Genomic DNA, 14,252 nt, shown 5'->3' with positions numbered 1-14,252 from the left:
GGGGCTGCGGGCTTTCCTGCTGCCTTCAGCCTCGACACCACCCTTTCCCAATTGACGCCGCGCCAGGCACAAAAATGGCCATACGGCTGGAGATGGGTCTCCCGCCCAAAGAGCCAGCAGGGAAAACTATGCCTTGTTCTAAAGCTCTTTGGGTACCGCTTGCGTAGCCCTACAGACCTGGGGGCTGCAGGCTTTCCTGCTGCCTTCAGCCTCGAAAACCACCATTTCCGTGTGGGCACCGGGCCAGCCTCAAAAATGGCCATACGGCTGGAGATGGGTCCCCCGCCCAAAGAGCCAGCAGGGAAAACTATGCCTTGTTCTAAAGCCCTTTGGGAACCGCTTGCTTAGCCCCACAGACCTGGGGGCTGCAGGCTTTCCTGCTGCCTTCAGCCTCAAAGCCACCCTTTCCCACTTGGCGCCGCGCTAGGCACAAAAATGGCCTATGGCTGGAGATGGGTCCCCCGCCCAAGGAGCCAGCAGGGAAAACTCTGCCTTGTTCTAAAGCTCTTTGGGAACCGCTTCCATAGCTCCACAGACCTGGCGGCTGTGGGCTTTGATGCTGCCTTCAGCCTCGACACCACCCTTTCCCACTTGGCGCCGCATCAGGCACAAAAATGGCCTATGGCTGGAGATGGGTCCCCCGCCCAAAGAGCCAGCAGGGAAAACTATGCCTTGTTCTAAAGCTCTTTGGGAACCGCTTGCGTAGCCCCACAGACCTGGGGGCTGCAGGCTTTCCTGCTGCCTTCAGCCTCGACACCACCCTTTCCAACTTGGCGCCGCGCCAGGCACAAAAATGGCCATACGGCTGGAGATTGGTCCCCTACCCAAGGAGCCAGCAGGGAAAACTATGCCTTGTTCTAAAGCTCTTTGGGAACCGCTTGCGTAGCCGCACAGACCTGGGGGCTGCGGGCTTTCCTGCTGCCTTCAGCCTCGACACCACCCTTTCCCACTTGGTGCCGCGCCAGGCACCAAAATGGCCATACGGCTGGAGATGGGTCCCACGCCCAAAGAGCCAGCAGGGAAAACTATGTCTTGTTCTAAAGCTCTTTGGGAACCGCTTGCGTAGCCCCACATACCTGGAGGCTGCGGGCTTTCCTGCTGCCTTCAGCCTCGACACCACCCTTTCCCAATTGGCGCCGCGCCAGGCACATAAATGGCCATACGGCTGGAGATGGGTCTCCCGCCCAAAGAGCCATCAGGGAAAACTATGCCTTGTTCTAAAGCTCTTTGGGTACCGCTTGCGTAGCCCTACAGACCTGGGGGCTGCAGGCTTTCCTGCTGCCTTCAGCCTCGAAAACCACCATTTCCGTGTGGGCACCGGGCCAGCCTCAAAAATGGCCATACGGCTGGAGATGGGTCCCCCGCCCAAAGAGCCAGCAGGGAAAACTATGCCTTGTTCTAAAGCCCTTTGGGAACCGCTTGCTTAGCCCCACAGACCTGGGGGCTGCAGGCTTTCCTGCTGCCTTCAGCCTCAAAGCCACCCTTTCCCACTTGGCGCCGCGCTAGGCACAAAAATGGCCTATGGCTGGAGATGGGTCCCCCGCCCAAGGAGCCAGCAGGGAAAACTCTGCCTTGTTCTAAAGCTCTTTGGGAACCGCTTCCATAGCTCCACAGACCTGGCGGCTGTGGGCTTTGATGCTGCCTTCAGCCTCGACACCACCCTTTCCCACTTGGCGCCGCATCAGGCACAAAAATGGCCTATGGCTGGAGATGGGTCCCCCGCCCAAAGAGCCAGCAGGGAAAACTATGCCTTGTTCTAAAGCTCTTTGGGAACCGCTTGCGTAGCCCCACAGACCTGGGGGCTGCGGGCTTTCCTGCTGCCTTCAGCCTCGACACCACCCTTTCCCACTTGGTGCCGCGCCAGGCACCAAAATGGCCATACGGCTGGAGATGGGTCTCCCGCCCAAAGAGCCAGCAGGGAAAACTATGCCTTGTTCTAAAGCTCTTTGGGAACCGCTTGTGTAGCCCCACAGACGTGGGGGCTGCGGGCTTTCCTGCTGCCTTCAGCCTCGACACCACCCTTTCCCACTTGCGCCGCGCCAGGCACATAAATGGCCATACGGCTGGAGATGGGTCTCCCGCCCAAAGAGCCATCAGGGAAAACTATGCCTTGTTCTAAAGCTCTTTGGGAACCGCTTGCGTAGTCCAACAGACCTGGGGGCTGCGGGCTTTCCTGCTGCCTTCAGCCTCAAAGCCACCCTTTCCCACTTGGCGCCGCGCTAGGCACAAAAATGGCCTATGGCTGGAGATGGGTCCCCCGCCCAAGGAGCCAGCAGGGAAAACTATGCCTTGTTCTAAAGCTCTTTGGGAACCGCTTGCATAGCTCCACAGACCTGGCGGCTGTGGGCTTTGATGCTGCCTTCAGCCTCGACACCACCCTTTCCCACTTGGCGCCGCTTCAGGCACAAAAATGGCCATACGGCTTGAGATGGGTCCCCTACCCAAAGAGCCAGCAGGGAAAACTATGCCTTGTTCTAAAGCCCTTTGGGAACCGCTTGCTTAGCCCCACAGACGTGGGGGCTGCAGGCTTTCCTGCTGCCTTCAGCCTCAAAGCCACCCTTTCCCACTTGGCGCCGCGCTAGGCACAAAAATGGCCTATGGCTGGAGATGGGTCCCCCGCCCAAGGAGCCAGCAGGGAAAACTATGCCTTGTTCTAAAGCTCTTTGGGAACCTCTTGCATAGCTCCACAGACCTGGCGGCTGTGGGCTTTGATGCTGCCTTCAGCCTCGACACCACCCTTTCCCACTTAGCGCCGCATCAGGCACAAAAATGGCCTATGGCTGGAGATGGGTCCCCCGCCCAAAGAGCCATCAGGGAAAACTATGCCTTGTTCTAAAGCTCTTTGGGAACCGCTTGCGTAGCCCCACAGACCTGGGGGCTGCAGGGTTTCCTGCTGCCTTCAGCCTCGACACCACCCTTTCCCACTTGGCACCGCGCCAGGCACAAAAATGGCCTATGGCTGGAGATGGGTCCCATGCCCAAAGAGCCAGCAGGGAAAACTATGCCTTGTTCTAAAGCTCTTTAGGAACCGCTTGCGTAGCCCCACAGACCTGGAGGCTGCGGGCTTTCCTGCTGCCTTCAGACTCGACACCACCCTTTCCCACTTGGCGCCGCGCCAGGCACAAAAATGGCCATACGGCTGGAGATTGGTCCCCTACCCAAGGAGCCAGCAGGGAAAACTATGCCTTGTTCTAAAGCCCTTTGGGAACCGCTTGCGTAGCCCCACAGACCTGGGGGCTGCGGGCTTTCCTGCTGCCTTCAGCCTCGACACCACCCTTTCCCACTACGGAACGCACCAGGCATAAAAATAGCCATACGACAGGAGATAGGTCCCATGCCCTAAGAGCCAGCTGGTAAAACTATGCCTTGTTCTAAAGCTCTTTGGGAACCGCTTGCGTAGCTCCACAGACCTGGCGGCTGTGGGCTTTGATGCTGCCTTCAGCCTCGACACCACCCTTTCCCACTTGGCGCCGCATCAGGCACAAAAATGGCCTATGGCTGGAGATGGGTCCCCCGCCCAAAGAGCCAGCAGGGAAAACTATGCCTTGTTCTAAAGCTCTTTGGGAACCGCTTGCGTAGCCCCACAGACCTGGGGGCTGCAGGCTTTCCTGCTGCCTTCAGCCTCGACACCACCCTTTCCCACTTGGTGCCGCGCCAGGCACAAAAATGGCCATACGGCTGGAGATTGGTCCCCCGCCCAAAGAGCCAGCAGGGAAAACTATGCCTTGTTCTAAAGCTCTTTGGGAACCGCTTGCGTAGCCCCACAGACCTGGGGGCTGCGGGCTTTGCTGCTGCCTTCAGCCTCGAAACCACCCTTTCCCACTTGGCGCCGCGCCAGGCACAAAAATGGCCATACGGCTGGAGATGGGTCTCCCGCCCAAAGAGCCAGCAGGGAAAACTATGCCTTGTTCTAAAGCTCTTTGGGAACCGCTTGCGTAGCCCCACATACCTGGGGGCTGCGGGCTTTCCTGCTGCCTTCAGCCTCGACACCACCCTTTCCCAATTGGCGCCGCGCCAGGCACAAAAATGGCCATACGGCTGGAGATGGGTCTCCCGCCCAAAGAGCCATCAGGGAAAACTATGCCTTGTTCTAAAGCTCTTTGGGTACCGCTTGCGTAGCCCTACAGACCTGGGGGCTGCAGGCTTTCCTGCTGCCTTCAGCCTCGAAAACCACCATTTCCGTGTGGGCACCGGGTCAGCCTCAAAAATGGCCATACGGCTGGAGATGGGTCCCCCGCCCAAAGAGCCAGTAGGGAAAACTATGCCTTGTTCTAAAGCTCTTTGGGAACCGCTTGCTTAGCCCCACAGACGTGGGGGCTGCAGGCTTTCCTGCTGCCTTCAGCCTCAAAGCCACCCTTTCCCACTTGGCGCCGCGCTAGGCACAAAAATGGCCTATGGCTGGAGATGGGTCCCCCGCCCAAGGAGCCAGCAGGGAAAACTCTGCCTTGTTCTAAAGCTCTTTGGGAACCGCTTCCATAGCTCCACAGACCTGGCGGCTGTGGGCTTTGATGCTGCCTTCAGCCTCGACACCACCCTTTCCCACTTAGCGCCGCATCAGGCACAAAAATGGCCTATGGCTGGAGATGGGTCCCCCGCCCAAAGAGCCAGCAGGGAAAACTATGCCTTGTTCTAAAGCTCTTTGGGAACCGCTTGCGTAGCCCCACAGACCTGGGGGCTGCAGGCTTTTCTGCTGCCTTCAGCCTCGACACCACCCTTTCCCACTTGGTGCCGCGCCAGGCACCAAAATGGCCATACGGCTGGAGATGGGTCCCACGCCCAAAGAGCCAGCAGGGAAAACTATGTCTTGTTCTAAAGCTCTTTGGGAACCGCTTGCGTAGCCCCACAGACGTGGGGGCTGCGGGCTTTCCTGCTGCCTTCAGCCTCGACACCACCCTTTCCCAATTGGCGCCGCGCCAGGCACATAAATGGCCATACGGCTGGAGATGGGTCTCCCGCCCAAAGAGCCATCAGGGAAAACTATGCCTTGTTCTAAAGCTCTTTGGGAACCACTTGCGTAGTCCAACAGACCTGGGGGCTGCGGGCTTTCCTGCTGCCTTCAGCCTCAAAGCCACCCTTTCCCACTTGGCGCCGCATCAGGCACAAAAATAGCCTATGGCTGGAGATGGTTCCCCCGCCCAAAGAGCCAGCAGGGAAAACTATGCCTTGTTCTAAAGCTCTTTGGGAACCGCTTGCGTAGCCCCACAGACCTGGGGGCTGCAGGCTTTCCTGCTGCCTTCAGCCTCGACACCACCCTTTCCCACTTGGCGCCGGGCCAGGCAGAAAAATGGCCATACGGCTGGAGATTGGTCCCCTACCCAAGGAGCCAGCAGGGAAAACTATGCCTTGTTCTAAAGCCCTTTGGGAACCGCTTGCGTAGCCCCACAGACCTGGGGGCTGCGGGCTTTCCTGCTGCCTTCAGCCTCAAAACCACCCTTTCCCACTACGCAACGCACCAGGCATAAAAATAGCCATACGACAGGAGATAGGTCCCATGCCCTAAGAGCCAGCTGGTAAAACTATGCCTTGTTCTAAAGCTCTTTGGGAACCGCTTGCGTAGCCCCACAGACCTGGGGGCTGTGGGCTTTCCTGCTACCTTCAGACTCGACACCACCCTTTCCCACTTGGCGCCGCGCCAGGCACAAAAATGGCCATACGGCTGGAGATGGGTCTCCCGCCCAAAGAGCCAGCAGGGAAAACTATGCCTTGTTCTAAAGCTCTTTGGGAACCGCTTGCGTAGCCCCACAGACCTGGGGGCTGCGGGCTTTCCTGCTGCCTTCAGCCTCGACACCACCCTTTCCCACTTGGCGCCGCGCCAGGCACAAAAGTGGCCATACGGCTGGAGATGGGTCTCCCGCCCAAAGAGCCAGCAGGGAAAACTATGCCTTGTTCTAAAGCTCTTTGGGAACCGCTTGCGTAGCCCTACAGACCTGGGGGCTGCAGGCTTTCCTGCTGCCTTCAGCCTCGAAAACCACCATTTCCGTGTGGGCAGCGGGCAAGCCTCAAAAATGGCCATACGGCTGGAGATGGGTCACCCGCCCAAAGAGCCATCAGGGAAAACTATGCCTTGTTCTAAAGCTCTTTGGGAACCGCTTGCGTAGCTCCACAGACCTGGGGGCTGCAGGCTTTCCTGCTGCCTTCAGCCTCGACACCACCCTTTCCCACTTGGCGCCGCATCAGGCACAAAAATGGCCATACGGCTGGAGATTGGTCCCCTACCCAAGGAGCCAGCAGGGAAAACTATGCCTTGTTCTAAAGCTCTTTGGGAACCGCTTGCGTAGCCGCACAGACCTGGGGGCTGCGGGCTTTCCTGCTGCCTTCAGCCTCGACACCACCCTTTCCCACTTGGTGCCGCGCCAGGCACCAAAATGGCCATACGGCTGGAGATGGGTCCCACGCCCAAAGAGCCAGCAGGGAAAACTATGCCTTGTTCTAAAGCTCTTTGGGAACCGCTTGCGTAGCCCCACATACCTGGGGGCTGCGGGCTTTCCTGCTGCCTTCAGCCTCGACACCACCCTTTCCCACTTGGCGCCGCGCCAGGCGCATAAATGGCCATACGGCTGGAGATGGGTCTCCCGCCCAAAGAGCCAGCAGGGAAAACTATGCCTTGTTCTAAAGCTCTTTGGGAACCGCTTGCGTAGCCCCACAGACCTGGGGGCTGCAGGCTTTCCTGCTGCCTTCACCCTCAAAACCACCCTTTCCCACTTGGCGCCGGGCCAGGCACAAAAATGGCCATACGGCTGGAGATTGGTCCCCTACCCAAGGAGCCAGCAGGGAAAACTATGCCTTGTTCTAAAGCCCTTTGGGAACCGCTTGCGTAGCCCCACAGACCTGGGGGCTGCGGGCTTTCCTGCTGCCTTCAGCCTCAAAACCACCCTTTCCCACTACGCAACGCACCAGGCATAAAAATAGCCATACGACAGGAGATAGGTCCCATGCCCTAAGAGCCAGCTGGTAAAACTATGCCTTGTTCTAAAGCTCTTTGGGAACCGCTTATGTAGCCCCACAGACCTGGGGGCTGTGGGCTTTCCTGCTACCTTCAGACTCGACACCACCCTTTCCCACTTGGCGCCGCGCCAGGCACAAAAATGGCCATACTGCTGGAGATGGGTCTCCCGCCCAAAGAGCCAGCAGGGAAAACTATGCCTTGTTCTAAAGCTCTTTAGGAACCGCTTGCGTAGCCCCACAGACCTGGGGGCTGCGGGCTTTCCTGCTGCCTTCAGCCTCGACACCACCCTTTCCCACTTGGCGCCGCGCCAGGCACAAAAGTGGCCATACGGCTGGAGATGGGTCTCCCGCCCAAAGAGCCAGCAGGGAAAACTATGCCTTGTTCTAAAGCTCTTTGGGAACCGCTTGCGTAGCCCTACAGACCTGGGGGCTGCAGGCTTTCCTGCTGCCTTCAGCCTCGAAAACCACCATTTCCGTGTGGGCAGCGGGCAAGCCTCAAAAATGGCCATACGGCTGGAGATGGGTCACCCGCCCAAAGAGCCATCAGGGAAAACTATGCCTTGTTCTAAAGCTCTTTGGGAACCGCTTGCGTAGCCCCACAGACCTGGGGGCTGCGGGCTTTGCTGCTGCCTTCAGCCTCGAAACCACCCTTTCCCACTTGGCGCCGCGCCAGGCACAAAAATGGCCATACGGCTGGAGATGGGTCTCCCGCCCAAAGAGCCAGCAGGGAAAACTATGCCTTGTTCTAAAGCTCTTTGGGAACCGCTTGCGTAGCCCCACATACCTGGGGGCTGCGGGCTTTCCTGCTGCCTTCAGCCTCGACACCACCCTTTCCCAATTGGCGCCGCGCCAGGCACAAAAATGGCCATACGGCTGGAGATGGGTCTCCCGCCCAAAGAGCCATCAGGGAAAACTATGCCTTGTTCTAAAGCTCTTTGGGTACCGCTTGCGTAGCCCTACGGACCTGGGGGCTGCAGGCTTTCCTGCTGCCTTCAGCCTCGAAAACCACCATTTCCGTGTGGGCACCGGGCCAGCCTCAAAAATGGCCATACGGCTGGAGATGGGTCCCCCGCCCAAAGAGCCAGCAGGGAAAACTATGCCTTGTTCTAAAGCCCTTTGGGAACCGCTTGCTTAGCCCCACAGACGTGGGGGCTGCAGGCTTTCCTGCTGCCTTCAGCCTCAAAGCCACCCTTTCCCACTTGGCGCCGCGCTAGGCACAAAAATGGCCTATGGCTGGAGATGGGTCCCCCGCCCAAGGAGCCAGCAGGGAAAACTCTGCCTTGTTCTAAAGCTCTTTGGGAACCGCTTGCATAGCTCCACAGACCTGGCGGCTGTGGGCTTTGATGCTGCCTTCAGCCTCGACACCACCCTTTCCCACTTGGCGCCGCGCCAGGCACAAAAATGGCCTATGGCTGGAGATGGGTCCCCTACCCAAAGAGCCAGCAGGGAAAACTATGCCTTGTTCTAAAGCCCTTTGGGAACCGCTTGCTTAGCCCCACAGACGTGGGGGCTGCAGGCTTTCCTGCTGCCTTCAGCCTCAAAGCCACCCTTTCCCACTTGGCGCCGCGCTAGGCACAAAAATGGCCTATGGCTGGAGATGGGTCCCCCGCCCAAGGAGCCAGCAGGGAAAACTATGCCTTGTTCTAAAGCTCTTTGGGAACCTCTTGCATAGCTCCACAGACCTGGCGGCTGTGGGCTTTGATGCTGCCTTCAGCCTCGACACCACCCTTTCCCACTTAGCGCCGCATCAGGCACAAAAATGGCCTATGGCTGGAGATGGGTCCCCCGCCCAAAGAGCCATCAGGGAAAACTATGCCTTGTTCTAAAGCTCTTTGGGAACCGCTTGCGTAGCCCCACAGACCTGGGGGCTGCAGGGTTTCCTGCTGCCTTCAGCCTCGACACCACCCTTTCCCACTTGGCACCGCGCCAGGCACAAAAATGGCCTATGGCTGGAGATGGGTCCCATGCCCAAAGAGCCAGCAGGGAAAACTATGCCTTGTTCTAAAGCTCTTTAGGAACCGCTTGCGTAGCCCCACAGACCTGGGGGCTGTGGGCCTTCCTGCTGCCTTCAGACTCGACACCACCCTTTCCCACTTGGCGCCGCGCCAGGCACAAAAATGGCCATACGGCTGGAGATGGGTCTCCCGCCCAAAGAGCCAGCAGGGAAAACTATGCCTTGTTCTAAAGCTCTTTGGGAACCGCTTGCGTAGCCGCACAGACCTGGGGGCTGCGGGCTTTGCTGCTGCCTTCAGCCTCGAAACCACCCTTTCCCACTTGGCGCCGCGCCAGGCACAAAAATGGCCATACGGCTGGAGATGGGTCTCCCGCCCAAAGAGCCAGCAGGGAAAACTATGCCTTGTTCTAAAGCCCTTTGGGAACCGCTTGCGTAGCCCCACAGACCTGGGGGCTGCGGGCTTTCCTGCTGCCTTCAGCCTCGACAGCACCGTTTCCCACTTGGCACCGCGCCAGGCACAAAAATGGCCATACGGCTGGAGATGGGTCCCACGCCCAAAGAGCCAGCAGGGAAAACTATGTCTTGTTCTAAAGCTCTTTGGGAACCGCTTGCGTAGCCGCACAGACCTGGGGGCTGCGGGCTTTCCTGCTGCCTTCAGCCTCGACACCACCCTTTCCCACTTGGTGCCGCGTCAGGCACAAAAATGGCCATACGGCTGGAGATGGGTCTCCCGCCCAAAGAGCCAGCAGGGAAAACTATGCCTTGTTCTAAAGCTCTTTGGGAACCGCTTGCGTAGCCCCACAGACCTGGGGGCTGCGGGCTTTCCTGCTGCCTTCAGCCTCGACACCACCCTTTCCCACTTGGCGCCGCGCCAGGCACAGAAATTGCCATACGGCTGGAGATGGGTCCCCCGCCCAAAGAGCCAGCAGGGAAAACTCTGCCTTGTTCTAAAGCTCTTTGGGAACCGCTTGCGTAGTCCAACAGACCTGGGGGCTGCGGGCTTTCCTGCTGCCTTCAGCCTCAAAGCCACCCTTTCCCACTTGGCGCCGCATCAGGCACAAAAATGGCCTATGGCTGGAGATGGGTCCCCCGCCCAAAGAGCCAGCAGGGAAAATTATGCCTTGTTCTAAAGCTCTTTGGGAACCGCTTGCGTAGCCCCACAGACCTGGGGGCTGCAGGCTTTCCTGCTGCCTTCAGCCTCGACACCACCCTTTCCCACTTGGCGCCGGGCCAGGCACAAAAATGGCCATACGGCTGGAGATTGGTCCCCTACCCAAGGAGCCAGCAGGGAAAACTATGCCTTGTTCTAAAGCTCTTTGGGAACCGCTTGCGTAGCCCCACAGACCTGGGGGCTGCGGGCTTTGCTGCTGCCTTCAGCCTCGAAACCACCCTTTCCCACTTGGCGCCGCGCCAGGCACAAAAATGGCCATACGGCTGGAGATGGGTCCCCCGCCCAAGGAGCCAGCAGGGAAAACTATGCCTTGTTCTAAAGCTCTTTGGGAACCGCTTGCGTAGCCACACAGACCTGGGGGCTGCGGGCTTTCCTGCTGCCTTCAGCCTCGACACCACCCTTTCCCACTTGGCGCCACGCCAGGCACAAAAATGGCCATACGGCTGGAGATTGGTCCCCTACCCAAGGAGCCAGCAGGGAAAACTATGCCTTGTTCTAAAGCTCTTTGGGAACCGCTTGCGTAGCCCCACAGACCTGGGGGCTGCGGGCTTTCCTGCTGCCTTCAGCCTCGACACCACCCTTTCCCACTACGCAACGCACCAGGGATAAAAATAGCCATACGACAGGAGATGGGTCCCATGCCCAAAGAGCCAGCAGGGAAAACTATGCCTTGTTCTAAAGCTCTTTGGGAACCGCTTGCGTAGCCCGACACACCTGGGGGCTTCGGACTTTCCTGCTGCCTTCAGCCTCGAAAACCACCATTTCGCTGTGGGCACTGGGCCAGCCTCAAAAATGGCCATACGGCTGGAGATGGGTCACCCGCCCAAAGAGCCAGCAGGGAAAACTATGCCTTGTTCTAAAGCTCTTTGGGAACCGCTTGCGTAGCTCCACAGACCTGGCGGCTGTGGGCTTTGATGCTGCCTTCAGCCTCGACACCACCCTTTCCCACTTGGCGCCGCGCCAGGCACAAAAATGGCCTATGGCTGGAGATGGGTCCCCCGCCCAAAGAGCCAGCAGGGAAAACTATGCCTTGTTCTAAAGCTCTTTGGGAACCGCTTGCGTAGCCCCACAGACCTGGGGGCTGCGGGCTTTCCTGCTGCCTTCAGCCTCGACACCACCCTTTCCCACTTGGCGCCGCGCCAGGCACAAAAATGGCCATACGGCTGGAGATGGGTCCCCCGCCCAAGGAGCCAGCAGGGAAAACTATGCCTTGTTCTAAAGCTCTTTGGGAACCGCTTGCGTAGCCCCACAGACGTGGGGGCTGCGGGCTTTCCTGCTGCCTTCAGCCTCGACACCACCCTTTCCCACTTGGCGCCACGCCAGGCACAAAAATGGCCATACGGCTGGAGATTGGTCCCCTACCCAAGGAGCCAGCAGGGAAAACTATGCCTTGTTCTAAAGCTCTTTGGGAACCGCTTGCGTAGCCCCACAGACCTGGGGGCTGCGGGCTTTCCTGCTGCCTTCAGCCTCGACACCACCCTTTCCCACTACGCAACGCACCAGGGATAAAAATAGCCATACGACAGGAGATGGGTCCCATGCCCAAAGAGCCAGCAGGGAAAAATATGCCTTGTTCTAAAGCTCTTTGGGAACCGCTTGCGTAGCCCGACACACCTGGGGGCTTCGGACTTTCCTGCTGCCTTCAGCCTCGAAAACCACCATTTCGCTGTGGGCACTGGGCCAGCCTCAAAAATGGCCATACGGCTGGAGATGGGTCACCCGCCCAAAGAGCCAGCAGGGAAAACTATGCCTTGTTCTAAAGCTCTTTGGGAACCGCTTGCGTAGCCCCACAGACCTGGGGGCTGCGGGCTTTCCTGCTGCCTTCAGCCTCAAAACCACCCTTTCCCACTACGCAACGCACCAGGCATAAAAATAGCCATACGACAGGAGATAGGTCCCATGCCCTAAGAGCCAGCTGGTAAAACTATGCCTTGTTCTAAAGCTCTTTGGGAACCGCTTGCGTAGCCCCACAGACCTGGGGGCTGTGGGCTTTCCTGCTACCTTCAGACTCGACACCACCCTTTCCCACTTGGCGCCGCGCCAGGCACAAAAATGGCCATACGGCTGGAGATGGGTCTCCCGCCCAAAGAGCCAGCAGGGAAAACTATGCCTTGTTCTAAAGCTCTTTGGGAACCGCTTGCGTAGCCCCACAGACCTGGGGGCTGCGGGCTTTCCTGCTGCCTTCAGCCTCGACACCACCCTTTCCCACTTGGCGCCGCGCCAGGCACAAAAGTGGCCATACGGCTGGAGATGGGTCTCCCGCCCAAAGAGCCAGCAGGGAAAACTATGCCTTGTTCTAAAGCTCTTTGGGAACCGCTTGCGTAGCCCTACAGACCTGGGGGCTGCAGGCTTTCCTGCTGCCTTCAGCCTCGAAAACCACCATTTCCATGTGGGCAGCGGGCAAGCCTCAAAAATGGCCATACGGCTGGAGATGGGTCACCCGCCCAAAGAGCCATCAGGGAAAATTATGCCTTGTTCTAAAGCTCTTTGGGAACCGCTTGCGTAGCTCCACAGACCTGGGGGCTGCAGGCTTTCCTGCTGCCTTCAGCCTCGACACCACCCTTTCCCACTTGGCGCCGCATCAGGCACAAAAATGGCCATACGGCTGGAGATTGGTCCCCTACCCAAGGAGCCAGCAGGGAAAACTATGCCTTGTTCTAAAGCTCTTTGGGAACCGCTTGCGTAGCCGCACAGACCTGGGGGCTGCGGGCTTTCCTGCTGCCTTCAGCCTCGACACCACCCTTTCCCACTTGGTGCCGCGCCAGGCACCAAAATGGCCATACGGCTGGAGATGGGTCCCACGCCCAAAGAGCCAGCAGGGAAAACTATGTCTTGTTCTAAAGCTCTTTGGGAACCGCTTGCGTAGCCCCACATACCTGGGGGCTGCGGGCTTTCCTGCTGCCTTCAGCCTCGACACCACCCTTTCCCAATTGGCGCCGCGCCAGGCACATAAATGGCCATACGGCTGGAGATGGGTCTCCCGCCCAAAGAGCCATCAGGGAAAACTATGCCTTGTTCTAAAGCTCTTTGGGAACCGCTTGCGTAGTCCAACAGACCTGGGGGCTGCGGGCTTTCCTGCTGCCTTCAGCCTCAAAGCCACCCTTTCCCACTTGGCGCCGCATCAGGCACAAAAATAGCCTATGGCTGGAGATGGTTCCCCCGCCCAAAGAGCCAGCAGGGAAAACTATGCCTTGTTCTAAAGCTCTTTGGGAACCGCTTGCGTAGCCCCACAGACCTGGGGGCTGCAGGCTTTCCTGCTGCCTTCAGCCTCGACACCACCCTTTCCCACTTGGCGCCGGGCCAGGCACAAAAATGGCCATACGGCTGGAGATTGGTCCCCTACCCAAGGAGCCAGCAGGGAAAACTATGCCTTGTTCTAAAGCCCTTTGGGAACCGCTTGCGTAGCCCCACAGACCTGGGGGCTGCGGGCTTTCCTGCTGCCTTCAGCTTCAAAAACACCCTTTCCCACTACGCAACGCACCAGGCATAAAAATAGCCATACGACAGGAGATAGGTCCCATGCCCTAAGAGCCAGCTGGTAAAACTATGCCTTGTTCTAAAGCTCTTTGGGAACCGCTTATGTAGCCCCACAGACCTGGGGGCTGTGGGCTTTCCTGCTACCTTCAGACTCGACACCACCCTTTCCCACTTGGCGCCGCGCCAGGCACAAAAATGGCCATACGGCTGGAGATGGGTCTCCCGCCCAGAGAGCCAGCAGGGAAAACTATGCCTTGTTCTAAAGCTCTTTGGGAACCGCTTGCGTAGCCCCACAGACCTGGGGGCTGCGGGCTTTCCTGCTGCCTTCAGCCTCGACACCACCCTTTCCCACTTGGCGCCGCATCAGGCACAAAAATGGCCATACGGCTGGAGATTGGTCCCCTACCCAAGGAGCCAGCAGGGAAAACTATGCCTTGTTCTAAAGCTCTTTGGGAACCGCTTGCGTAGCCGCACAGACCTGGGGGCTGCGGGCTTTCCTGCTGCCTTCAGCCTCGACACCACCCTTTCCCACTTGGTGCCGCGCCAGGCACCAAAATGGCCATACGGCTGGAGATGGGTCCCACGCCCAAAGAGCCAGCAGGGAAAACTATGCCTTGTTCTAAAGCTCTTTGGGAACCGCTTGCGTAGCCCCACATACCTGGGGGCTGCGGGCTTTCCTGCTGCCTTCAGCCTCGACACCACCCT

Source organism: Rissa tridactyla, chromosome 23 (assembly GCF_028500815.1).
Source record: "Rissa tridactyla isolate bRisTri1 chromosome 23, bRisTri1.patW.cur.20221130, whole genome shotgun sequence".
Lineage (NCBI taxonomy): Eukaryota > Metazoa > Chordata > Aves > Charadriiformes > Laridae > Rissa > Rissa tridactyla.
The sequence above is the reverse complement of the archived record's forward strand: the minus strand, read 5'-3'. Positions refer to the sequence as shown.